Genomic DNA, 19,907 nt, shown 5'->3' with positions numbered 1-19,907 from the left:
GAATGATTGCTCCCTTCCCGATCTGTTCCTCAGTGTCTATCTTACTATTCGAGGGGTGTCTATACAATGGTCCCACAGGAATGATTGCTCCCTTCCCGATTTGTTCCTCAGTGTCTCTCTTACTATTCGAGGGGTGTCTATAGAATACTCCCAAAGGAATGATTGCTACCTTCCCGTTCCGTTCCTCAGTGTCTCTGTTACTGTTCGATGGCTGTCTATGGAATACTCGCAACAGGGTGATTGCTCCCTTCCCGATCTGTTCCACAGTGTCTCTGTTACTATTAGAGGGGTGTCTATAGTATACTCCCAATGGAATGATTGCTCCGTTCCCTATCTGTTCCTCAGTGTCTCTGTTACTATTCGAGGGGGTCTATAGAATGGTCCCAAAGGAATGATTGCTCCCTTCCCGATCTGTTCCTGAGTGTCTCTGTTACTGTTCGAGGGGTGTCTATAGGATACTCCCAAAGGAATGATTGCTCCCTTCCTGACCTGTTCCTCAGTGTCTCTCTTACTATTCGAGGGGTGTCTATTGAATATTTCCAATAAGGTGATTGCTCCCTTCCCAATCTGTTCCACAGTGTCTCTGTTACTGTTCGATGGCTGTCTATACAATTCTCGCAACAGGGTGATTGCTCCCTTCCCGATCTGTTCCTTGGTGTCTCTGTTACTATTCGAGGGGTGTCTATGGAATATTCACAACATAGTGATTGCTCCCTTCCCGATCTGTTCCTCAGTGTCTCTGTTACTATTCGAGGGGTGTCTATAGAATACTCCCAAAGGAATGATTGCTCCCTTCCCAATCTGTTCCTCAGAGTCTCTGTTGCTGTTCGAGGGGTGTCTATAGAATGGTCCCACAGGAATGATTGCTCCCTTCCCGATCTGTTCCACAGTGTCTCTGCTACTATTCGAGGGGTGTCTATAGAATACTCCCAAAGGAATGATTGCTCCCTTCCCGATCTTTTCCACAGTGTCTCTCTTACTATTCGAGGGGTGTCTGTAGAATACTCCCAAAGGAATGATTGCTCCCTTCCCGATTTGTTCCTCAGTGTCTCTCTTACTATTCGAGGGGTGTCTATAGAATACTCCCAAAGGAATGATTGCTACCTTCCCGATCTGTTCCTCAGTGACTCTCTTACTATTCGAGGGGTGTCTATAGAACACTCCCAATGCAATCATTGATCCCTACCCGATCTGTTCCTCAGTGTCTCTCTTACTATTCGAGGGGTGTCTATAGAATACTCCGAAAGGAATATTTGCTACCTTCCCGATCTGTTCCTCAGTGTCTCTCTTACTATTCGAGGGGTGTCTATAGAATACTCCCAATGGAATGATCGCTCCCTTCCCGATCTGTTCCTCAGTGTCTCTGTTACTATTCGAGGGGTGTCTGTAGAATACTCGCAAAGGAATGATTGCTCCCTTCCCGATCTTTTCCACAGTGTCTCTCTTACTATTCGAGGGGTGTCTGTAGAATACTCCCAAAGGAATGATTGCTCCCTTCCCGATCTGTTGCTCAGTGTCTCTGTTACTATTCGAGGGGTGTCTATAGAATACACCCAATGGAGTGATTGCTCCCTTCCCGATCTGTTCCACAGTGTCTCTGTTACTATGCGAGGGGTGTTTACAGAATACTCGCAACAAAGTGATTGCTCCCTTCCCGATCTGTTTCTCACTGTCTCTCGTACAATTCGAGGGGTGTCTATACAATACTCGCAACAGGGTGATTGCTCCTTCCCAATCTGTTCCTCAGTGTCTCTGTTACTATTCGAGGGGTGTCTATAGAATACTCCCAAAGGAATGATTGCTCCCTTCCCAATCTGTTCCTCAGAGTCTCTGTTGCTGTTCGAGGGGGTCTATAGAATGGTCCCAAAGGAATGATTGCTCCCTTCCCGATCTGTTCCTGAGTGTCTCTGTTACTGTTCGAGGGGTGTCTATAGGATACTCCCAAAGGAATGATTGCTCCCTTCCTGACCTGTTCCTCAGTGTCTCTCTTACTATTCGATGGGTGTCTATTGAATATTTCCAATAAGGTGATTGCTCCCTTCCCAATCTGTTCCACAGTGTCTCTCTTACTGTTCGATGGCTGTCTATACAATTCTCGCAACAGGGTGATTGCTCCCTTCCCGATCTGTTCCACAGTGTCTCTGTTACTATTCGAGGTGTGTCTATAGAATACTCCCAATGGAATGATTGCTCCCTTCCCGATCTGTTCCTCAGTGTCTCTGTTACTATTCGAGGGGTGTCTATAGAATACTCCCAAAGGAATGATTGCTCCCTTCCCAATCTGTTCCTCAGAGTCTCTGTTGCTGTTCGAGGGGTGTCTATAGAATGGTCCCACAGGAATGATTGCTCCCTTCCCGATCTGTTCCACAGTGTCTCTGCTACTATTCGAGGGGTGTCTATAGAATACTCCCAAAGGAATGATTGCTCCCTTCCCGATCTTTTCCACAGTGTCTCTCTTACTATTCGAGGGGTGTCTGTAGAATACTCCCAAAGGAATGATTGCTCCCTTCCCGATTGTTCCTCAGTGTCTCTCTTACTATTCGAGGGGTGTCTATGCAATATTCCCAATATAGTGATTCCTCCGTTCCCGATCTGTTGCTCAGTGTCTCTGTTACTATTCGAGGGGTGTCTGGAATACACCCAATGGAGTGATTGCTCCCTTCCCGATCTGTTCCACAGTGTCTCTGTTACTATGCGAGGGGTATTTACAGAATACTCGCAACAAAGTGATTGCTCCCTTCCCGATCTGTTCCTCAGTGTCTCTCTTACTATTCGAGGGGTGTCTATAGAATACTCCCAATGGAATGATCGCTCCCTTCCCGATCTGTTCCTCAGTGTCTCTGTTACTATTCGAGGGGTGTCTGTAGAATACTCGCAAAGGAATGATTGCTCCCTTCCCGATCTTTTCCACATTGTATCTCTTACTATTCGAGGGGTGTCTGTAGAATACTCCCAAAGGAATGATTGCTCCCTTCCTGATCTGTTGCTCAGTGTCTCTGTTACTATTCGAGGGGTGTCTATAGAATACACCCAATGGAGTGATTGCTCCCTTCCCGATCTGTTCCACAGTGTCTCTGTTACTATGCGAGGGGTGTTTACAGAATACTCGCAACAAAGTGATTGCTCCCTTCCCGATCTGTTCCTCACTGTCTCTCTTACAATTCGAGGGGTGTCTATACAATACTCGCAACAGGGTGATTGCTCCTTCCCAATCTGTTCCTCAGTGTCTCTGTTACTATTCGAGGGGTGTCTATAGAATACTCCCAAAGGAATGATTGCTCCCTTCCCAATCTGTTCCTCAGAGTCTCTGTTGCTGTTCGAGCGGTGTCTATAGAATACTCCCAAAGGAATGATTGCTCCCTTCCCGATCTTTTCCACAGTGTCTCTCTTACTATTCGAGGGGTGTCTGTAGAATACTCCCAAAGGAATGATTGCTCCCTTCCCGATTTGTTCCTCAGTGTCTCTCTTACTATTCGAGGGGTGTCTATAGAATACTCCCAAAGGAATGATTGCTACCTTCCCGATCTGTTCCTCAGTGACTCTCTTACTATTCGAGGGGTGTCTATAGAATACTCCCAATGCAATCATTGATCCCTACCCGATCTGTTGCTCAGTGTCTCTGTTACTATTCGAGGGGTGTCTATAGAATACACCCAATGGAGTGATTGCTCCCTTCCCGATCTGTTCCTCAGTGTCTCTGTTACTATTCGAGGGGTGTCTATACAATACTCCCAATGGAATGATTGCTCCCTTCCCGATCTGTTTCAAAATGTCTCTGTTAATATTCGAGGGGTGTCTATTGAATACTCCCGATGGAATGATTGCTCCCTTCCCGATCTGTTCCTCAGTGTCTCTCTTATTATTCGAGGGGTGTCTATAGAATACTCCCAAAGGAATGATTGCTCCCTTCCCGATCTGTTCCACAGTGTCTCTGTTACTATTCCATGGGTTTCTATAGACTACTCCCAATGGAATGATAGCTCCCTTCCCGATCTCTTCCACTGTGTCTCTGTTACTATTCGAGGAGTGTCTATAGAATACTCCCAAAGGAATGATTGCTCCCTTCCCGATCTGTTCCTCAGTGTCACTCTTACTATTTGAGGGGTGTCTGTGGAATATTCCCAATATAGTGTCTGCTCCCTTCCAGATCTGTTCCTCAGTGTCTCTGTTACTATTCGAGGGGTGTCTATAGAATACTCCCAATGGAATGATTGCTCCCTTCCCGATCTGTTCCACAGTGTCTCTGTTACTATTCGAGGGGTGTCTATAGAATACTCCCAATGGAATGATTGCTCCCTTCCGGATCTGTTCCTCAGTGTCTCTGTTACTATTCGAGGGGTGTCTATAGAATACTCCCAAAGGAATGATTGCTCCCTTCCCGATCTGTTCCTCAGTGACTCTCTTACTATTCGAGGGGTGTCTATACAATGGTCCCACAGGAATGATTGCTCCCTTCCCGATTTGTTCCTCAATGTCTCTCTTACTATTCGAGGGGTGTCTATAGAATACTCCCAAAGGAATGATTGCTCCCTTCCCGATCTGTTCCTCAGTGTCTATCTTACTATTCAAGGGGTGTCTATACAATGGTCCCACAGGAATGATTGCTGCCTTCCCGATTTGTTCCTCAGTGTCTCTCTTACTATTCGAGGGGTGTCTATAGAATACTCCCAAAGGAATGATTGCTACATTCCCGTTCTGTTCCTCAGTGTCTCTGTTACTGTTCGATGGCTGTCTATACAATTCTCGCAACAGGGTGATTGCTCCCTTCCTGATCTGTTCCTCAGTGTCTCTGTTACTATTCGATGCCTGTCTGTACAATACTCGCAACAGGGTGATTGCTCCCTTCCTGCTCTGTTCCTCAGTGTCTCTGTTACTATTCGAGGGGTGTCTATGGAATACTCCCAATGGAATGATTGCTCCCTTCCCTATCTGTTCCTCAGTGTCTCTGTTAGTATTCGAGGGGTGTCTATGTAATATTCCCAATGGAATGATTGCTCCCTTCCTGATCTGTTCCTCAGTATCTCTGTTACCATTCGAGGGGTGTCTATGGAATACTCCCAATGGATTGATTGCTCCCTTCCCTATCTGTTCCTCAGTGTCTCTGTTACTATTTGAGGGGTGTCTATGTAATATTCCCAATGGAATGATTGCTCCCTTCCCTATCTGTTCCTCAGTGTCTCTGTTACGATTCGAGGGGTGTCTATGGAATACTCCCAATAGAATGATTGCTCCCTTCCCTATCTGTTCCTCAGTGTCTCTGTTACTATTCGAGGGGTGTCTATAGAATGGTCCCAAAGGAATGATTGCTCCCTTCCCGATCTGTTCCTGAGTGTCTCTGTTACTGTTCGAGGGGTGTCTATTGAATATTTCCAATAAGGTGATTGCTCCCTTCCCGATCTGTTCCTCAGAGTCTCTGTTGCTGTTCGAGGGGTGTCTATAGAATGGTCCGACAGGAATGATTGCTCCCTTCCCGATCTGTTCCACAGTGTCTCTGTTACTATTCCATGGGTTTCTATAGACTACTCCCAATGGAATGATAGCTCCCTTCCCGATCTCTTCCACTGTGTCTCTGTTACTATTCGAGGGGTGTCTATAGAATACTCCCAAAGGAATGATTGCTCCCTTCCCGATCTGTTCCTCAGTGTCACTCTTACTATTTGAGGGGTGTCTGTGGAATATTCCCAATATAGTGTCTGCTCCCTTCCAGATCTGTTCCTCAGTGTCTCTGTTACTATTCGAGGGGTGTCTATAGAATACTCCCAATGGAATGATTGCTCCCTTCCCGATCTGTTCCTCAGTGTCTCTGTTACTATTCGAGGGGTGTCTATAGAATACTCCCAAAGGAATGATTGCTCCCTTCCCGATCTGTTCCTCAGTGTCTATCTTACTATTCGAGGGGTGTCTATACAATGGTCCCACAGGAATGATTGCTGCCTTCCCGATTTGTTCCTCAGTGTCTCTCTTACTATTCGAGGGGTGTCTATAGAATACTCCCAAAGGAATGATTGCTACATTCCCGTTCTGTTCCTCAGTGTCTCTGTTACTGTTCGATGGCTGTCTATACAATTCTCGCAACAGGGTGATTGCTCCCTTCCTGATCTGTTCCTCAGTGTCTCTGTTACTATTCGAGGGGTGTCTATACAATACTCCCAATGGAATGATTGCTCCCTTCCCGATCTGTTTCAAAATGTCTCTGTTAATATTCGAGGGGTGTCTATTGAATACTCCCGATGGAATGATTGCTCCCTTCCCGATCTGTTCCTCAGTGTCTCTCTTATTATTCGAGGGGTGTCTATAGAATACTCCCAAAGGAATGATTGCTCCCTTCCCGATCTGTTCCACAGTGTCTCTGTTACTATTCCATGGGTTTCTATAGACTACTCCCAATGGAATGATAGCTCCCTTCCCGATCTGTTCCACTGTGTCTCTGTTACTATTCGAGGGGTGTCTATAGAATACTCCCAAAGGAATGATTGCTCCCTTCCCGATCTGTTCCTCAGTGTCACTCTTACTATTTGAGGGGTGTCTGTGGAATATTCCCAATATAGTGTCTGCTCCCTTCCAGATCTGTTCCTCAGTGTCTCTGTTACTATTCGAGGGGTGTCTATAGAATACTCCCAATGGAATGATTGCTCCCTTCCCGATCTGTTCCACAGTGTCTCTGTTACTATTCGAGGGGTGTCTATAGAATACTCCCAATGGAATGATTGCTCCCTTCCGGATCTGTTCCTCAGTGTCTCTGTTACTATTCGAGGGGTGTCTATAGAATACTCCCAAAGGAATGATTGCTCCCTTCCCGATCTGTTCCTCAGTGACTCTCTTACTATTCGAGGGGTGTCTATACAATGGTCCCACAGGAATGATTGCTCCCTTCCCGATTTGTTCCTCAATGTCTCTCTTACTATTCGAGGGGTGTCTATAGAATACTCCCAAAGGAATGATTGCTCCCTTCCCGATCTGTTCCTCAGTGTCTATCTTACTATTCAAGGGGTGTCTATACAATGGTCCCACAGGAATGATTGCTGCCTTCCCGATTTGTTCCTCAGTGTCTCTCTTACTATTCGAGGGGTGTCTATAGAATACTCCCAAAGGAATGATTGCTACATTCCCGTTCTGTTCCTCAGTGTCTCTGTTACTGTTCGATGGCTGTCTATACAATTCTCGCAACAGGGTGATTGCTCCCTTCCTGATCTGTTCCTCAGTGTCTCTGTTACTATTCGATGCCTGTCTGTACAATACTCGCAACAGGGTGATTGCTCCCTTCCTGCTCTGTTCCTCAGTGTCTCTGTTACTATTCGAGGGGTGTCTATGGAATACTCCCAATGGAATGATTGCTCCCTTCCCTATCTGTTCCTCAGTGTCTCTGTTACTATTCGAGGGGTGTCTATGTAATATTCCCAATGGAATGATTGCTCCCTTCCTGATCTGTTCCTCAGTATCTCTGTTACCATTCGAGGGGTGTCTATGGAATACTCCCAATGGATTGATTGCTCCCTTCCCTATCTGTTCCTCAGTGTCTCTGTTACTATTTGAGGGGTGTCTATGTAATATTCCCAATGGAATGATTGCTCCCTTCCCTATCTGTTCCTCAGTGTCTCTGTTACCATTCGAGGGGTGTCTATGGAATACTCCCAATAGAATGATTGCTCCCTTCCCTATCTGTTCCTCAGTGTCTCTGTTACTATTCGAGGGGTGTCTATAGAATGGTCCCAAAGGAATGATTGCTCCCTTCCCGATCTGTTCCTGAGTGTCTCTGTTACTGTTCGAGGGGTGTCTATTGAATATTTCCAATAAGGTGATTGCTCCCTTCCCGATCTGTTCCTCAGAGTCTCTGTTGCTGTTCGAGGGGTGTCTATAGAATGGTCCGACAGGAATGATTGCTCCCTTCCCGATCTGTTCCACAGTGTCTCTGTTACTATTCCATGGGTTTCTATAGACTACTCCCAATGGAATGATAGCTCCCTTCCCGATCTCTTCCACTGTGTCTCTGTTACTATTCGAGGGGTGTCTATAGAATACTCCCAAAGGAATGATTGCTCCCTTCCCGATCTGTTCCTCAGTGTCACTCTTACTATTTGAGGGGTGTCTGTGGAATATTCCCAATATAGTGTCTGCTCCCTTCCAGATCTGTTCCTCAGTGTCTCTGTTACTATTCGAGGGGTGTCTATAGAATACTCCCAATGGAATGATTGCTCCCTTCCCGATCTGTTCCTCAGTGTCTCTGTTACTATTCGAGGGGTGTCTATAGAATACTCCCAAAGGAATGATTGCTCCCTTCCCGATCTGTTCCTCAGTGTCTATCTTACTATTCGAGGGGTGTCTATACAATGGTCCCACAGGAATGATTGCTGCCTTCCCGATTTGTTCCTCAGTGTCTCTCTTACTATTCGAGGGGTGTCTATAGAATACTCCCAAAGGAATGATTGCTACATTCCCGTTCTGTTCCTCAGTGTCTCTGTTACTGTTCGATGGCTGTCTATACAATTCTCGCAACAGGGTGATTGCTCCCTTCCTGATCTGTTCCTCAGTGTCTCTGTTACTATTCGATGCCTGTCTGTACAATACTCGCAACAGGGTGATTGCTCCCTTCCTGCTCTGTTCCTCAGTGTCTCTGTTACTATTCGAGGGGTGTCTATGGAATACTCCCAATGGAATGATTGCTCCCTTCCCTATCTGTTCCTCAGTGTCTCTGTTACTATTCGAGGGGTGTCTATGTAATATTCCCAATGGAATGATTGCTCCCTTCCTGATCTGTTCCTCAGTATCTCTGTTACCATTCGAGGGGTGTCTATGGAATACTCCCAATGGATTGATTGCTCCCTTCCCTATCTGTTCCTCAGTGTCTCTGTTACTATTTGAGGGGTGTCTATGTAATATTCCCAATGGAATGATTGCTCCCTTCCCTATCTGTTCCTCAGTGTCTCTGTTACCATTCGAGGGGTGTCTATGGAATACTCCCAATAGAATGATTGCTCCCTTCCCTATCTGTTCCTCAGTGTCTCTGTTACTATTCGAGGGGTGTCTATAGAATGGTCCCAAAGGAATGATTGCTCCCTTCCCGATCTGTTCCTGAGTGTCTCTGTTACTGTTCGAGGGGTGTCTATTGAATATTTCCAATAAGGTGATTGCTCCCTTCCCGATCTGTTCCTCAGAGTCTCTGTTGCTGTTCGAGGGGTGTCTATAGAATGGTCCGACAGGAATGATTGCTCCCTTCCCGATCTGTTCCACAGTGTCTCTGTTACTATTCCATGGGTTTCTATAGACTACTCCCAATGGAATGATAGCTCCCTTCCCGATCTCTTCCACTGTGTCTCTGTTACTATTCGAGGGGTGTCTATAGAATACTCCCAAAGGAATGATTGCTCCCTTCCCGATCTGTTCCTCAGTGTCACTCTTACTATTTGAGGGGTGTCTGTGGAATATTCCCAATATAGTGTCTGCTCCCTTCCAGATCTGTTCCTCAGTGTCTCTGTTACTATTCGAGGGGTGTCTATAGAATACTCCCAATGGAATGATTGCTCCCTTCCCGATCTGTTCCACAGTGTCTCTGTTACTATTCGAGGGGTGTCTATAGAATACTCCCAATGGAATGATTGCTCCCTTCCGGATCTGTTCCTCAGTGTCTCTGTTACTATTCGAGGGGTGTCTATAGAATACTCCCAAAGGAATGATTGCTCCCTTCCCGATCTGTTCCTCTAGTGACTCTCTTACTATTCGAGGGGTGTCTATACAATGGTCCCACAGGAATGATTGCTCCCTTCCCGATTTGTTCCTCAATGTCACTCTTACTATTTGAGGGGTGTCTATGGAATATTCCCAATATAGTGTCTGCTCCCTTCCAGATCTGTTCCTCAGTGTCTCTGTTACTATTCGAGGTGTGTCTATAGAATACTCGCAACAGAGTGATTGCTCCTTCCCGATCTGTTCCTCAGTGTCTCTGTTACTATTCGAGGGGTGTCTATAGAATACTCCCAAAGGAATGATTGCTCCATTCCTGACCTGTTCCTCAGTGTCTCTCTTACTATTCGAAGGGTGTCTATTGAATATTTCCAATAAGGTGATTGCTCCCTTCCCAATCTGTTCCACAGTGTCTCTGTTACTGTTCGATGGCTGTCTATACAATTCTTGCAACAGGGTGATTGCTCCCTTCCCGATCTGTTCCTCAGAGTCTCTGTTGCTGTTCGAGGGGTGTCTATAGAATGGTCCGACAGGAATGATTGCTCCCTTCCCGATCTGTTCCACAGTGTCTCTGCTACTATTCGAGGGGTGTCTATAGAATACTCCCAAAGGAATGATTGCTCCCTTCCCGATCTTTTCCACAGTGTCTCTCTTACTATTCGAGGTGTGTCTGTAGAATACTCCCAAAGGAATGATTGCTCCCTTCCCGATTTGTTCCTCAGTGTCTCTCTTACTATTCGAGGGGTGTCTATGGAATACTCCCAATGCAATCATTGATCCCTACCCAATCTGTTCCTCAGTGTCTCTCTTACTATTCGAGGGGTGTCTATAGCATATTCCCAAAGGAATAATTGCTCCCTTCCCGATTTGTTCCTCAGTGTCTCTCTTACTATTCGAGGGGTGTCTATGGAATACTCCCAATGCAATCATTGATCCCTACCCAATCTGTTCCTCAGTGTCTCTCTTAGTATTCGAGGGGTGTCTATGCAATATTCCCAATATAGTGATTCCTCCGTTCCCGATCTGTTGCTCAGTGTCTCTGTTACTATTCGAGGGGTGTCTGGAATACACCCAATGGAGTGATTGCTCCCTTCCCGATCTGTTCCACAGTGTCTCTGTTACTATGCGAGGGGTATTTACAGAATACTCGCAACAAAGTGATTGCTCCCTTCCCGATCTGTTCCTCAGTGTCTCTCTTACTATTCGAGGGGTGTCTATAGAATACTCCCAATGGAATGATTGCTCCCTTCCCGATCTGTTCCTCAGTGTCTCTGTTACTATTCGAGGGGTGTCTGTAGAATACTCGCAAAGGAATGATTGCTCCCTTCCCGATCTTTTCCACATTGTCTCTCTTACTATTCGAGGGGTGTCTGTAGAATACTCCCAAAGGAATGATTGCTCCCTTCCCGATCTGTTGCTCAGTGTCTCTGTTACTATTCGAGGGGTGTCTATAGAATACACCCAATGGAGTGATTGCTCCCTTCCCGATCTGTTCCACAGTGTCTCTGTTACTATGCGAGGGGTGTTTACAGAATACTCGCAACAAAGTGATTGCTCCCTTCCCGATCTGTTCCTCACTGTCTCTCTTACAATTCGAGGGGTGTCTATACAATACTCGCAACAGGGTGATTGCTCCTTCCCAATCTGTTCCTCAGTGTCTCTGTTACTATTCGAGGGGTGTCTATAGAATACTCCCAAAGGAATGATTGCTCCCTTCCCAATCTGTTCCTCAGAGTCTCTGTTGCTGTTCGAGCGGTGTCTATAGAATACTCCCAAAGGAATGATTGCTCCCTTCCCGATCTTTTCCACAGTGTCTCTCTTACTATTCGAGGGGTGTCTGTAGAATACTCCCAAAGGAATGATTGCTCCCTTCCCGATTTGTTTCTCAGTGTCTCTCTTACTATTCGAGGGGTGTCTATAGAATACTCCCAAAGGAATGATTGCTCCCTTCCCGATCTGTTCCTCAGTGTCACTCTTACTATTTGAGGGGTGTCTGTGGAATATTCCCAATATACTGTCTGCTCCCTTCCAGATCTGTTCCTCAGTGTCTCTGTTACTATTCGAGGGGTGTCTATAGAATACTCCCAATGGAATGATTGCTCCCTTCCCGATCTGTTCCACAGTGTCTCTGTTACTATTCGAGGGGTGTCTATAGAATACTCCCAATGGAATGATTGCTCCCTTCCGGATCTGTTCCTCAGTGTCTCTGTTACTATTCGAGGGGTGTCTATAGAATACTCCCAAAGGAATGATTGCTCCCTTCCCGATCTGTTCCTCAGTGACTCTCTTACTATTCGAGGGGTGTCTATACAATGGTCCCACAGGAATGATTGCTCCCTTCCCGATTTGTTCCTCAATGTCTCTCTTACTATTCGAGGGGTGTCTATAGAATACTCCCAAAGGAATGATTGCTCCCTTCCCGATCTGTTCCTCAGTGTCTATCTTACTATTCGAGGGGTGTCTATACAATGGTCCCACAGGAATGATTGCTGCCTTCCCGATTTGTTCCTCAGTGTCTCTCTTACTATTCGAGGGGTGTCTATAGAATACTCCCAAAGGAATGATTGCTACATTCCCGTTCTGTTCCTCAGTGTCTCTGTTACTGTTCGATGGCTGTCTATACAATTCTCGCAACAGGGTGATTGCTCCCTTCCTGATCTGTTCCTCAGTGTCTCTGTTACTATTCGATGCCTGTCTGTACAATACTCGCAACAGGGTGATTGCTCCCTTCCTGCTCTGTTCCTCAGTGTCTCTGTTACTATTCGAGGGGTGTCTATGGAATACTCCCAATGGAATGATTGCTCCCTTCCCTATCTGTTCCTCAGTGTCTCTGTTACTATTCGAGGGGTGTCTATGTAATATTCCCAATGGAATGATTGCTCCCTTCCTGATCTGTTCCTCAGTATCTCTGTTACCTTTCGAGGGGTGTCTATGGAATACTCCCAATGGATTGATTGCTCCCTTCCCTATCTGTTCCTCAGTGTCTCTGTTACTATTTGAGGGGTGTCTATGTAATATTCCCAATGGAATGATTGCTCCCTTCCTGATCCGTTCCTCAGTATCTCTGTTACCATTCGAGGGGTGTCTATGGAATACTCCCAATGGAATGATTGCTCCCTTCCCTATCTGTTCCTCAGTGTCTCTGTTACCATTCGAGGGGTGTCTATGGAATACTCCCAATAGAATGATTGCTCCCTTCCCTATCTGTTCCTCAGTGTCTCTGTTACTATTCGAGGGGTGTCTATAGAATGGTCCCAAAGGAATGATTGCTCCCTTCCCGATCTGTTCCTGAGTGTCTCTGTTACTGTTCGAGGGGTGTCTTTTGAATATTTCCAATAAGGTGATTGCTCCCTTCCCGATCTGTTCCTCAGAGTCTCTGTTGCTGTTCGAGGGGTGTCTATAGAATGGTCCGACAGGAATGATTGCTCCCTTTCCGAAATGTTCCACAGTGTCTCTGCTACTATTCGAGGGATCTCTATAGAATACTCCCAAAGGAATGATTGCTCCCTTCCCGATCTTTTCCACAGTGTCTCTCTTACTATTCGAGGGGTGTCTGTAGAATACTCCCAAAGGAATGATTGCTCCCTTCCCGATCTGTTCCACAGTGTCTCTGTTACTATTCCAGGGGTTTCTATAGACTACTCCCAATGGAATGATAGCTCCCTTCCCGATCTGTTCCACTGTGTCTCTGTTACTATTCGAGGGGTGTCTATAGAATACTCCCAAAGGAATGATTGCTCCCTTCCCGATCTGTTCCTCAGTGTCACTCTTACTATTTGAGGGGTGTCTATGGAATATTCCCAATATAGTGATTGCTCCCTTCCAGATCTGTTCCTCAGTGTCTCTGTTACTATTCGAGGGGTGTCTATAGAATACTCCGAAAGGAATGATTGCTCCCTTCCCGATCTGTTCCACAGTGTCTCTGTTACTATTCAAGGGGTGTTTACAGAATACTCGCAACAAAGTGATTGCTCCCATCCCGATCTGTTCCTCACTGTCTCTCTTACAATTCGAGGGGTGTCTATAGAATACTCGCAACAGAGTGATTGCTCCTTCCCGATCTGTTCCTCAGTGTCTCTGTTACTATTCGAGGGGTGTCCATAGAATACTCCCAAAGGAATGATTGCTCCATTCCCGATCAGTTCCACAGTGTCTCTGTTACTATTCGAGGGGTGTCTACAGAATACTCGCAACAAAGTGATTGCTCCCTTCCCGATCTGTTCCTCAGTTTCTCTGTTACTATTCGAGGGGTGTCTAGAGAATACTCCCAATGGAATGATTGCTCCCTTCCCGATCTGTTTCAAAATGTTTCTGTTACTATTCGAGGGGTGTCTATAGAATACCCCCAAAGGAATGATTGCTCCCTTCCCGATCTGTTCCTCAGTGTCTCTCTTAATATTCGAGGAGTGTCTATAGAATACTCCCAAAGGAATGATTGCTCCCTTCCCGATCTGTTCCACAGTGTCTCTGTTACTATTCCAGGGGTTTCTATAGACTACTCCCAATGGAATGATAGCTCCCTTCCCGATCTGTTCCACTGTGTCTCTGTTACTATTCGAGGGGTGTCTATGGAATACTCCCAATGGAATGATTGATAACCTTCCCGATCTGTTCCTCAGTGTCTCTGTTACTATTCGAGGGGTGTCTATAGAATACTCCCAAAGCAGTGATTGCTCCCTTCCCGATCTGTTCCTCAGTGTCACTCTTACTATTTGAGGGGTGTCTATGGAATATTCCCAATATAGTGTCTGCTCCCTTCCAGATCTGTTCCTCAGTGTCTCTGTTACTATTCGAGGGGTGTCTATAGAATACTCCCAAAGGAATGATTGCTCCCTTCCCGATCTGTTCCACAGTGTCTCTGTTACTATTCGAGGGGTGTTTTCAGAATACTCGCAACAAAGTGATTGCTCCCTTCCCGATCTGTTCCTCACTGTCTCTCTTACAATTCGAGGTGTGTCTATAGAATACTCGCAACAGAGTGATTGCTCCTTCCCGATCTGTTCCTCAGTGTCTCTGTTACTATTCGAGGGGTGTCTATAGAATACTCCCAAAGGAATGATTGCTCCATTCCTGACCTGTTCCTCAGTGTCTCTCTTACTATTCGAAGGGTGTCTATTGAATATTTCCAATAAGGTGATTGCTCCCTTCCCAATCTGTTCCACAGTGTCTCTGTTACTGTTCGATGGCTGTCTATACAATTCTTGCAACAGGGTGATTGCTCCCTTCCCGATCTGTTCCTCAGAGTCTCTGTTGCTGTTCGAGGGGTGTCTATAGAATGGTCCGACAGGAATGATTGCTCCCTTCCCGATCTGTTCCACAGTGTCTCTGCTACTATTCGAGGGGTGTCTATAGAATACTCCCAAAGGAATGATTGCTCCCTTCCCGATCTTTTCCACAGTGTCTCTCTTACTATTCGAGGTGTGTCTGTAGAATACTCCCAAAGGAATGATTGCTCCCTTCCCGATTTGTTCCTCAGTGTCTCTCTTACTATTCGAGGGGTGTCTATGGAATACTCCCAATGCAATCATTGATCCCTACCCAATCTGTTCCTCAGTGTCTCTCTTACTATTCGAGGGGTGTCTATAGCATATTCCCAAAGGAATAATTGCTCCCTTCCCGATTTGTTCCTCAGTGTCTCTCTTACTATTCGAGGGGTGTCTATGGAATACTCCCAATGCAATCATTGATCCCTACCCAATCTGTTCCTCAGTGTCTCTCTTACTATTCGAGGGGTGTCTATGCAATATTCCCAATATAGTGATTCCTCCGTTCCCGATCTGTTGCTCAGTGTCTCTGTTACTATTCGAGGGGTGTCTGGAACACACCCAATGGAGTGATTGCTCCCTTCCCGATCTGTTCCACAGTGTCTCTGTTACTATGCGAGGGGTATTTACAGAATACTCGCAACAAAGTGATTGCTCCCTTCCCGATCTGTTCCTCAGTGTCTCTCTTACTATTCGAGGGGTGTCTATAGAATACTCCCAATGGAATGATCGCTCCCTTCCCGATCTGTTCCTCAGTGTCTCTGTTACTATTCGAGGGGTGTCTGTAGAATACTCGCAAAGGAATGATTGCTCCCTTCCCGATCTTTTCCACATTGTCTCTCTTACTATTCGAGGGGTGTCTGTAGAATACTCCCAAAGGAATGATTGCTCCCTTCCCGATCTGTTGCTCAGTGTCTCTGTTACTATTCGAGGGGTGTCTATAGAATACACCCAATGGAGTGATTGCTCCCTTCCCGATCTGTTCCACAGTGTCTCTGTTACTATGCGAGGGGTGTTTACAGAATACTCGCAACAAAGTGATTGCTCCCTTCCCGATCTGTTCCTCACTGTCTCTCTTACAATTCGAGGGGTGTCTATACAATACTCGCAACAGGGTGATTGCTCCTTCCCAATCTGTTCCTCAGTGTCTCTGTTACTATTCGAGGGGTGTCTATAGAATACTCCCAAAGGAATGATTGCTCCCTTCCCAATCTGTTCCTCAGAGTCTCTGTTGCTGTTCGAGCGGTGTCTATAGAATACTCCCAAAGGAATGATTGCTCCCTTCCCGATCTTTTCCACAGTGTCTCTCTTACTATTCGAGGGGTGTCTGTAGAACACTCCCAAAGGAATGATTGCTCCCTTCCCGATTTGTTCCTCAGTGTCTCTCTTACTATTCGAGGGGTGTCTATAGAATACTCCCAAAGGAATGATTGCTCCCTTCCCGATCTGTTCCTCAGTGTCACTCTTACTATTTGAGGGGTGTCTGTGGAATATTCCCAATATAGTGTCTGCTCCCTTCCAGATCTGTTCCACAGTGTCTCTGTTACTATTCGAGGGGTGTCTATAGAATACTCCCAATGGAATGATTGCTCCCTTCCGGATCTGTTCCTCAGTGTCTCTGTTACTATTCGAGGGGTGTCTATAGAATACTCCCAATGGAATGATTGCTCCCTTCCCGATCTGTTCCACAGTGTCTCTGTTACTATTCGAGGGGTGTCTATAGAATACTCCCAATGGAATGATTGCTCCCTTCCGGATCTGTTCCTCAGTGTCTCTGTTACTATTCGAGGGGTGTCTATAGAATACTCCCAAAGGAATGATTGCTCCCTTCCCGGTCTGTTCCTCAGTGACTCTCTTACTATTCGAGGGGTGTCTATACAATGGACCCACAGGAATGATTGCTCCCTTCCCGATTTGTTCCTCAATGTCTCTTACTATTCGAGGGGTGTCTATAGAATACTCCCAAAGGAATGATTGCTCCCTTCCCGATCTGTTCCTCAGTGTCTATCTTACTATTCGAGGGGTGTCTATACAATGGTCCCACAGGAATGATTGCTGCCTTCCCGATTTGTTCCTCAGTGTCTCTCTTACTATTCGAGGGGTGTCTATAGAATACTCCCAAAGGAATGATTGCTACATTCCCGTTCTGTTCCTCAGTGTCTCTGTTACTGTTCGATGGCTGTCTATACAATTCTCGCAACAGGGTGATTGCTCCCTTCCTGATCTGTTCCTCAGTGTCTCTGTTACTATTCGATGCCTGTCTGTACAATACTCGCAACAGGGTGATTGCTCCCTTCCTGCTCTGTTCCTCAGTGTCTCTGTTACTATTCGAGGGGTGTCTATGGAATACTCCCAATGGAATGATTGCTCCCTTCCCTATCTGTTCCTCAGTGTCTCTGTTACTATTCGAGGGGTGTCTATGTAATATTCCCAATGGAATGATTGCTCCCTTCCTGATCTGTTCCTCAGTATCTCTGTTACCATTCGATGGGTGTCTATGGAATACTCCCAATGGATTGATTGCTCCCTTCCCTATCTGTTCCTCAGTGTCTCTGTTACTATTTGAGGGGTGTCTATGTAATATTCCCAATGGAATGATTGCTCCCTTCCTGATCCGTTCCTCAGTATCTCTGTTACCATTCGAGGGGTGTCTATGGAATACTCCCAATGGAATGATTGCTCCCTTCCCTATCTGTTCCTCAGTGTCTCTGTTACCATTCGAGGGGTGTCTATGGAATACTCCCAATAGAATGATTGCTCCCTTCCCTATCTGTTCCTCAGTGTCTCTGTTACTATTCGAGGGGTGTCTATAGAATGGTCCCAAAGGAATGATTGCTCCCTTCCCGATCTGTTCCTGAGTGTCTCTGTTACTGTTCGAGGGGTGTCTATTGAATATTTCCAATAAGGTGATTGCTCCCTTCCCGATCTGTTCCTCAGAGTCTCTGTTGCTGTTCGAGGGGTGTCTATAGAATGGTCCGACAGGAATGTTTGCTCCCTTTCCGATTTGTTCCACAGTGTCTCTGCTACTATTCGAGGGATGTCTATAGAATACTCCCAAAGGAATGATTGCTCCCTTCCCGATCTTTTCCACAGTGTCTCTCTTACTATTCGAGGGGTGTCTGTAGAATACTCCCAAAGGAATGATTGCTCCCTTCCCGATCTGTTCCACAGTGTCTCTGTTACTATTCCAGGGGTTTCTATAGACTACTCCCAATGGAATGATAGCTCCCTTCCCGATCTGTTCCACTGTGTCTCTGTTACTATTCGAGGGGTGTCTATAGAATACTCCCAAAGGAATGATTGCTCCCTTCCCGATCTGTTCCTCAGTGTCACTCTTACTATTTGAGGGGTGTCTATGGAATATTCCCAATATAGTGATTGCTCCCTTCCAGATCTGTTCCTCAGTGTCTCTGTTACTATTCGAGGGGTGTCTATAGAATACTCCGAAAGGAATGATTGCTCCCTTCCCGATCTGTTCCACAGTGTCTCTGTTACTATTCAAGGGGTGTTTACAGAATACTCGCAACAAAGTGATTGCTCCCATCCCGATCTGTTCCTCACTGTCTCTCTTACAATTCGAGGGGTGTCTATAGAATACTCGCAACAGAGTGATTGCTCCTTCCCGATCTGTTCCTCAGTGTCTCTGTTACTATTCGAGGGGTGTCCATAGAATACTCCCAAAGGAATGATTGCTCCATTCCCGATCAGTTCCACAGTGTCTCTGTTACTATTCGAGGGGTGTCTACAGAATACTCGCAACAAAGTGATTGCTCCCTTCCCGATCTGTTCCTCAGTTTCTCTGTTACTATTCGAGGGGTGTCTAGAGAATACTCCCAATGGAATGATTGCTCCCTTCCCGATCTGTTTCAAAATGTCTCTGTTACTATTCGAGGGGTGTCTATAGAATACCCCCAAAGGAATGATTGCTCCCTTCCCGATCTGTTCCTCAGTGTCTCTCTTAATATTCGAGGAGTGTCTATAGAATACTCCCAAAGGAATGATTGCTCCCTTCCCGATCTGTTCCACAGTGTCTCTGTTACTATTCCAGGGGTTTCTATAGACTACTCCCAATGGAATGATAGCTCCCTTCCCGATCTGTTCCACTGTGTCTCTGTTACTATTCGAGGGGTGTCTATGGAATACTCCCAATGGAATGATTGATAACCTTCCCGATCTGTTCCTCAGTGTCTCTGTTACTATTCGAGGGGTGTCTATAGAATACTCCCAAAGCAGTGTTTGCTCCCTTCCCGATCTGTTCCTCAGTGTCACTCTTACTATTTGAGGGGTGTCTATGGAATATTCCCAATATAGTGTCTGCTCCCTTCCAGATCTGTTCCTCAGTGTCTCTGTTACTATTCGAGGGGTGTCTATGGAATACTCCCAATGGAATGATTGCTCCCTTCCCTATCTGTTCCTCAGTGTCTCTGTTACTATTCGATGCCTGTCTGTACAATACTCGCAACAGGGTGATTGCTCCCTTCCTGCTCTGTTCCTCAGTGTCTCTGTTACTATTCGAGGGGTGTCTATGGAATACTCCCAATGGAATGATTGCTCCCTTCCCTATCTGTTCCTCAGTGTCTCTGTTACTATTCGAGGGGTGTCTATGTAATATTCCCAATGGAATGATTGCTCCCTTCCTGATCTGTTCCTCAGTATCTCTGTTACCATTCGAGGGGTGTCTATGGAATACTCCCAATGGATTGATTGCTCCCTTCCCTATCTGTTCCTCAGTGTCTCTGTTACTATTTGAGGGGTGTCTATGTAATATTCCCAATGGAATGATTGCTCCCTTCCTGATCCGTTCCTCAGTATCTCTGTTACCATTCGAGGGGTGTCTATGGAATACTCCCAATGGAATGATTGCTCCCTTCCCTATCTGTTCCTCAGTGTCTCTGTTACCATTCGAGGGGTGTCTATGGAATACTCCCAATAGAATGATTGCTCCCTTCCCTATCTGTTCCTCAG

General features: G+C 46.0%; 1 protein-coding gene across 1 annotated transcript in view; it reads left to right on the top strand.

Moving 5' to 3' along the window:
* The window catches only part of LOC132384476 (E3 ubiquitin-protein ligase MARCHF9-like), a 217,479-nt gene that overhangs the window by 10,750 nt on the left and 186,822 nt on the right, over positions 1 to 19,907 (top strand). The gene's annotated exons all lie outside the window — the stretch shown is intronic.

The sequence above is a fragment of the Hypanus sabinus genome, chromosome X1 (assembly GCF_030144855.1).
Source record: "Hypanus sabinus isolate sHypSab1 chromosome X1, sHypSab1.hap1, whole genome shotgun sequence".
NCBI classification, from domain to species: domain Eukaryota; kingdom Metazoa; phylum Chordata; class Chondrichthyes; order Myliobatiformes; family Dasyatidae; genus Hypanus; species Hypanus sabinus.
This window is presented reverse-complemented; position numbering and strand designations above follow the sequence as displayed.